Source organism: Triticum dicoccoides, chromosome 1B, assembly GCF_002162155.2.
Source record: "Triticum dicoccoides isolate Atlit2015 ecotype Zavitan chromosome 1B, WEW_v2.0, whole genome shotgun sequence".
Taxonomy (NCBI): Eukaryota; Viridiplantae; Streptophyta; class Magnoliopsida; order Poales; family Poaceae; genus Triticum; species Triticum dicoccoides.
This window is the reverse complement of record NC_041381.1, coordinates 196,871,149-196,879,558: the sequence shown is the minus strand read 5'-3', so window position 1 is coordinate 196,879,558 and position 8,410 is coordinate 196,871,149.

Below are 8,410 nucleotides of genomic sequence, written 5' to 3'. Positions count from 1 at the left end.
AAGCTACTCCTGATGTGAACGTGCCAGTTCCCGGCCCTCCTGTTCATCAAGAGGAGGTTGAAAATGTTGAAGCTTCCACCACCAACGACAATGAAGCCGATGACGTTGTCATGGCTGACGCTAATGTGGAGCTTGAACCAGCCAGTGTGCCTGAAGCTAATGAGGCCACTGCACCTGAAGCTAGAGGCAACTGCTCCTGAAGCACCTGTTGTGCAGCCTGAAGCCTCAGCTGTTGCCCCTGCTCCAGTTCTGCCACCAAGGCCCCATACAGTTGAGCAAGCATACAACCATGGTCAGCTAACCACTGTTCGATGGCCCATTCTGGTACCTCCGCCTACTGCCTCTGGACCTCAATTTGATTATCATGTTGAGCATAGGCCTCAGGTCCAGAAGCCCAAGCCAAGACTACCAAGGTTTCCAGGTACCGCAAACTCACCAGGGTCCTTCAATGCTAATGGCTTCAAAAGCCATAATACCTTCTTTGACAACGCCAATAACCCTTACTCAAAGCCAAGGATATCATCAGATCGGTTCTGGAGCTATCAATAGAGAAGCTATTACTCCTGCGTTCTGTATGATCAAGGGCGCATTTTCCCTCATATGCGCCTCGACACTGAAGCCATTGTTGGACTGCCGTGCTTAGAAGAAGCACTTGATTGCTTTCGTGATGCTGGTCTGCTCAACTTTGTGACAGACAAAGAACACTAGAATGAAGAGCTATTGCTTCAATTCTATGCTACTCTACACATTCGTGGCTACAACAGAGATACGAAGACATGGGTTCTCGAGTGGATGACAGGAAATGTTCATCATGAAGCCAAAGCTCTTGACATCATTGAGCTTACAGGCCTATCCACTCCCGGAGAACTCTATGAACCTGGTTGTCAAAATCACCGCAATGCTCTGGAAAGCATCTACCATAAGCCTGAACCCAATATGAGTCAGATGTTGAGCATGATGAAGCCTTTGCCACGTGATGCTGAATATCCAAAGGAGTTCTTTGTTGATGACCTTGAGTATCTGCCATGCACCATATATCACATCATCAGGCGGACTCTATGGCCTATCAAAGGACATTCATCAGCTGCAAAACTCGAAGGAGCTATGAAGACATTGGTCTTCTACATTCTCAATGGCATCAGCTTCAATGCACATGATTTCTTCATCAGGCAACTTGCTGCATCTGGATCTGATCTGTTTGGTCTGAAGTTTTATGCTCCATGGGTCATGCGCCTCATCAAGCGACACTCATCTGTCAACTATCAACCATCTGCTTGCAATCATGTGATTTTTCTACCAGAGGTTGATATGTCAGTTGAAGCCATATACTCTGACCCTGCCAAGAAGCCTCTTTGTCTTCAGAATGTCGAGCACCAAAGCTTCACTCAACCCATTGAAGGTGTTCAAGCAGCAACACGAATCTATCCATTGGCTGGAAATACTCGTTTGCCTCATCGAGCACCTACTGAAGCCACTGAAAGCACCATTGCCCAAAGGCCTCGGAAGCGTTCTCGTGTTCTCAATGACCGAGAACTTCTTGTGGCCCTTCATCAGAAACAGGATAAACATCACTTTTGGCTCAAAAGACAGATGCAAAGCCTCTTGGTGGATGTCAATCGCATTCGTAACCTTGCCAGTAGGAATGCCTTTGTTGCTCATGAAACTTGCCGGCGATCATGGAAGAGCCTGACCCTGCTTAGTGCTGAAGCAGATCTTCAAGACGATGGCTTCAATGAAAGATTCCAGTTTGACTCCACTCCTCCACGGACTGTTGTCCTACGTCGCACTCCATCTCTTGAAGACTCTGAATATTCTTCCTCCGCGGCAACTGTCAATGCCAGAGTGATCGATAACAAAGATGATGCTACTTCACCACCTCCTACTACTGCACGCATCGACACTGCACCAAGTTCGTCTGCACCGCCAACCAACGACGATAACCCTGCTGCTTCACCTACTCATGAGGACGAGTAGATGCTCTATGTCTTCAAACCTTTTTGGTCCTTACTGACAAAAGGGGGAGAAGCGTATGAGTTGACAGTCTTCAAGCGGGTTCATATGGGCGGTTGCATTATATTTTGCCTCGTGCTTACAACTCTTGCTTTTTAAAAACATTTGGTTCTTTGAGTTGTAACACCTAAACTTGATGGTCGTCTGCTACTTATTTGCTTTACTATGATGCGATTATAAATTCCGCATGTGTGATGATAACTTCTGCACTTAGATCATCCTGCAGACGCCCATTTTTCATTATGCATGTCATCCTATTTACTATATCATTTCATGCATGATGAATTATCTTCATAAGTTGAAGTGGATCTCCACAAGTACAACCTGCCATATGCATTTGCATTCCAAAAGCAAAATTACTTATATGCACATCTTCAGGGGGAGCCCTTGCTACTTATGAAGACAATTTCCTATCCTTTACAATTTCACATACTTTATCCCCGTTGAAAACTTCAACCAGTTTGTCATCAATCACCAAAAAGGGGGAGATTGTAAGTGCATCTAGTGCCACCCCTAGTTGGTTTTGGAGTATTGACGACAAAGTTGGTTGAGGGACTAATGCATTTGTGAGAATTGCAGGATAACGCAGGTAGTGTCCCTCATTTATTCGGTTTACCTACCGGAGATGACCCCTAAAAATGTATGAAGACATTGAAGACAATGGTGGTATGAGAAGATATTCATATTGAAGACTACGACATGAGAAGACATTGCGTGAAGACTATGGAGCGCGAAGACTGTGTGGTTTCGTTGTTTCCTTTTCTTCTTTGTTGAGTCATAGGAACCACCGTGCTGTTAAGTGGGGTCCAAGTGAACTAAGTTAGAGTGACTGAAGTGATGCTCAACCCAAATCCTATGTCTTCGAGCGAAGACAATGAGAGCAAATCTTATCCAGAGCTGGATGAGTCAGCTTTGCTTGTAGCCCAAGTAAAGTTGCCGCGTATGTTTGAAATCTGACCATTGGAACACGTGTTAGTTCCTTAGTGACCCAGGGTCATTTCGGACAAATTAGGTCAGGTTGCCTTGTGGCTATAAATAGCCCACCCCCTACACCATAAATTGGTGGCTGCTCAGAGTTAGTTTACGGCTTTTGTCGTTTTGAGAGAAACCCACCTCGAAGCCTTTGAGAGAGAAATCCTTGCGAGGACAAAGCCTAAACACCCAGAGCCAAAGAGTGTTAGGCATCACTGAAGTCTTTCTGTCTGTGTGACCTAAAGACTTATTACACTTGAGGACTATGTATCCTCCAGCTGGTTAGGCGTCGCGTTCTGAGCATCCAAGAGTCATTGTGGATTGCCGGGTGAACGAAGTCTGTGAAGCTTTGGAAGTCTACCTTGAAGACTTACCAGAGTGATTGGGCGAGGACTGGGTGTCCTTAGCTCAAGGGGAATAAGGTGAAGACACGGTCTTCTGAGTTAAATCTCAGCCTCCCTAACCAGACGTACAGTTGTCACAACAACTGGAACTGGTCCAACAAATCATGTGTCTTCAACAAGCGACTGGTTCTATCCCTTTCCATCCTTTACTTAAGTTTGTCTTCGTGAAGTCGTTGTTTATCTGTCTTATCTGATTGACTTCATTGCTTGACTACTATTGTTGATTGGCTTCATACTATCTTCCATCCTGATCCTACTACCTAGCTGCTATTAGTCTTTGTACGTTAACGCTATTGCATACTTGACTATGGCTTGCTTGTTGTAGTTTATCTTCCACTGCATATCAATTAGTTCATTTCTATTGTTTGTCTTCGAAACTTCCACGTTTTGAAGACTTAGATAAAAATCGCATATTCACCCCCCCTCTAGTCGATAACTAGCACTTTCACTTCCACTTGGGATACTCATGACCGTCAAAGATGGGGCAAGTCACTTTCTTCATTCCTACAGTCGACATAACTGAAACTCTAGGCGGTTAAACCAAAATCACACAGAGCAAAGGAGTACCTTGCTCTGATACCAATTGAAAGTGCGTTAAGTCGACTAGAGGGGGGTGAATAGGAGATTTTTACAAATTCATCACTGAGGAATTTTAGGGTGAGGAAATTCCTAAGTCACGAACAACTAGCAGCGGAATAAGTACTCAGGTATACGCATAACAGAGCAATAGTAGAGTCATCATGATGAAATGAAAGCAAACACAGAGTACAGAAAGCGTAAACACATGATAAGCAGGCTGAAGGCAATGCGACTGAAGAAATAGGATTGAGGAAATAGAGAAAGTCTTCAATCAAAGTCTTCAAACAGTAATGATCAGGTTCATCAACACATGAACGAGGAAATAGAACCAGTAGGCTTGGTGAAGACAATGATTTGGTAGACCAGTTTCAACTGTTGTGACAGTTGTACGTCTGATTGGAGCGGCTGAGCATGTAAACTCGAGGACACACAATCCCAGACACACAGTCCTCACCGTATCCTCCTTGAGCTAAGATCACACAAACCTCTCCCAACACTCGTGGTAAGTCTTTACAGGTGACTTCCAAACCTTCATAGACTTGGTCACTTGGCGATCCACAATTCCTCTTGGATGCTCAGACCATGACACCTAACCGTCTGGAGGATACACAGTCCTCAAAGGTAACAAGCGTCGGTTCCACACAGGAACAATCTCTTCAGTGATGCTCAATCACTTTGGGTTTGTAGGTGTTTGGGCTTGGGATTTGGGTTTTCCTCACTTGATGATTTTCGCGCAAAGTCCTCGGAGGATGGGATGCTCTCAATTGACAAGTGTCAGTTTCTCTCGGAGCAGCCACCTAGCTAGTGGTTGTAGGGGGTGCCTATTTATAGCCTAGGGAGCAGCCCAACATGATAAGACATAAATGCCCTTCAATGAGATGACCGTTAGGTGGTAGGATATTTTGGACAGCTGGTGTGTAGCATAGCAACGGTCGAATTTGAGGTTCGAATTCCTCAGGGCTATCATGTTCCTCACTGTGTAGGCAATCCGCACTGGCAAATTCCTAACTCCTCAGTCAGAACAAATTCCTCAGAGACCAGAAGATCTTCATCTCTGTCACTGAAGAAATTGACTGAACTGATATGAGATTTCCAATGGCTTCACTCGAAAGGATTGGGTAGGTGTAGGATTTTGAGATGAGCATCACTTGGAAATCAGTTTCCTTAGTATTACCTCGACCCCCTTTAACAGTGCGGTGTTTCCTATGACTCAAGAAAGAGAAAATGAAACTACGAAAACAAAAGTCTTCACACTTCATAATCCTCACATGAATATCCAAGTCTTCAAGGTCACACCAATTTCTTCACTTGCAAAGTCTTCAGGAGAACCAAAGTCTACAGGTGAAGACATTCATTTTTAGGGGTCGACATTCATTGTAAATATCAAACTCCTCATCGACTTATAGAGCCCGTGTACACTCACAAACATATTAGTCCCTTAACCTATAAGTCTTCAATACACTAAAATCACTAAGGGGCACTAGATGCACTTACAGATTGTCTTTGATAGGTTTCTATTTTACCGGTCTCATGGTGTTATTTGGGAGACCGGTTTATTGGATCGATGGCCGTACTACCAAGGGGGGCTCTCGAGTGAGTAGCTTATTCGTATCATTCGTAGAGAGCTCAAACCTTTGCATCTTTGGCATCATATTTCCTGGTTCCTGTTTGGCTTTTCTCTTTGTGAGGTTTTAGATCTTGTGGTTATCTTCATGACAAGCTCTAGTTCATCGAAAACCGATTTCCTATGCATCTTCTTTTGCGTTTTCGATGTTGGAGTTTTTACCGGTCTTATTTGAGAAATGGTTCTCACCATTTTATTTTGGGTATTTTCTCAATTGCTATTTCTTGATATCTCTATCAAGATTGTGTTAGCCCTTGTCTTTAGCTTTCCAACAAACTTGGTTTCATCAAATTCAGAGTTTGTTTGCAAAAGTTGTGGTCGTTTCAATTTTACTGGTCCCCGCATCTCTCTGCCTAGTGCGGGTACCCGGGGTCCTTGACCCCCGGGCCCGGGGTCACCCGAGCCTCTCCATAGTGACCTCTCTGGCCGGTCCGGGGCGCCCCCCTCCTCCTCTAATCACCCCGGGTGCCCGAGGTCTTGGACCCGGGTGCCCGGGCTCCTTCGCCTCCTCCTCTCGGCCCCCTCCGGGCGCCTGGGGTTGGGACCCTCGGGTGCCCACCCTCCCGCCGTTGTGCTTCCCTTATTCGTCCGGGTACCCGGGTTTTCCCCTCAGGCTTTTTCTCTGGGTTGTCCGGGTGCCCGGACCCCTTTTGTCCGGGTGTCCAGTGTACAACGGCCATATTTTTCTTGGGGTATTTATACCCTCTTCATCCTCCTGAAAGCTAAGAAATCTGAGAAAGTTTTCCCCCCACCATTGTTGACCTCTTTGAGCTTGCTATCTCTCAATCCCTGCATGGATTCTTGCTAGTTGAGGGGGGGGGAAGAGAGAGGATATCTAGATCCACATTTCCACCAATCACTTTCTCCTCTATGTGAGGGGAACCCCTTGGATCTAGATCTTGGAGTTATTGGTATTCTCCTTCTTGTTCTTCCTCTCATTTTCCTCCATAGCTTTCGTTGCTTTGGTGGGATTTGGGAGTGAGCAATTTGGGCACTCCGTGTGCCCTTGCCATTGCATTAGTTGCCTTGGTTTGAGTTCTTCGCGGTGATACGTGGAAGTGAAAAGTTGAGAGGCTTATTACTCTTGGGTGCCTGGTACCCTAGAGCTTCTTCCTCTTGGTTGCTTGGGCACCCTAGACGGTTGGTGGTGCTTCAGAGCTCAATCATTATGGTGTAAAGCTTCGGGCAAGTGTCAGGGTCTCCAATTAGGTTGTGGAGATCGCCCCGAGCAATTTGTACGGGTTCGGGTGATCGCCCCCAAGGGTTTCCAAAGTGTACGGGTTCGGTGACCGCTCCCAAGGCTTACCATTTGTATGGGTTCGGTGACCGCCCTCAAGGGCCCGTTAATAGAATCACGACACCTTGCATTGTGCGAGGGCGTGAGGAGATTAAGGTGGCCCTGGTGGCTTCTTAGGGAGCATTGTGCCTCCACGCCGCTTCAAACGGAGATTAGCATCCGCAAGGGTGTGAACTTCGGGATACATCATTGTCTCTACGTGCCTCGGTTATCTCTTGCCCGAGCCCTTTACTTATGCACTTTACTTTGTGATAGCCATAGTATGACATGTTATATATCTTGCTATCACTTAGTTGTTTATCTTGCTTAGCATAAGTTGTTGGTGCACATAGGTGAGCCTAGTTGATTTAGGTTTTGTGCTTGACAAATTAAACGCTAGTTTTATTCTGCATTTGTTCAAGCCTAAACCATAATTATTTTAAAGCGCATGTTCACCCCCCCTCTAGGAGACATCCACAATCTTTAACCGTGGCTCCTTCTCCTGCTCTGGTGACCACGGCGGCGTGGTTGACCATGGGCCGACACCCATGGCACCGGCGGGAAGGTAGGCGAGTGGGATGCGACGGCGGCGGCTAGGGTTTGCTCGTATGGGGCTCAAGGAAGCATACCAGCTAGGAAGTGGAAGCTGTGGACTGGTCGGTCCACGATTTCCACATTAAGAAGGACGACGACCCACCAGCTAGGTGGCTAATAGCTGGGGCCTGCCGCGCATGCGCATTTATTTTGGGCAGTGGAGGTAGGTGCACGACCGTCACGCGTTCCTGAGGCGGACGACAAGCAAGCGTGTGCCCGTCCGTTCGGCGTCTGTGTGGACACAAACCGGGCGTAGGTTTGCGCTGGAAATGGGGCGGACCGAGCGCCAAATGGATAAAAAAGGCTAATGCGGCCATGCGTTGGGCCGTGACGTATGTCTGTTTGGGCCCAAACAGAGAAACGCAGAGAGGATGGCGTTGTGTGTTGGAGTTGGCCTTAGTCCCCATCGTATTTAGCTCATTTGATCATGTATTTTACTATCAAATACTAATGCATGTCATAAAAATTTATAACGGACCATCTCGTGTCAGCGTGAGAAAAGCGCCCGCCCCGAGTCGCTCCCTCGGGCGACTCCGGGCGGCAACCCTAGCGCCGCCGCCCCAGCTCCTCGCCTCAGCCTCTCCTTCCTCGCCGCCGCTTGTGCATCGCTGGCCAAAGGCCGTGTGGCGCAGGCGGCAGCGGGGCGTCTCCTCCCGCGTGCAGGTGACCAACGTAGCGGGGCGCCCCCTCCTGTTCGTCGGCATCGGGCGGCGGCCCTCCTCTGCTCTGGCTCCCTCCTCCTCCCTAGCGCCATGGTGGCTCACGGGAGTGCCCCCTCTTCCCCTCCCCCTCCAGCGATGGCTTGTGGGGCTCCAGGGAGTTGGGTTGCTCTAGTGGCAGATCTGGGTGTCTCTGCCCCGATATGTTTGGTGGTGGCGGATGGTGGCGGCGGGGACGGCTGGCGGCCCTGCTAAGGTGGTGGTGGTGCCGCTGGTGGCTGTGCTGCTCCTG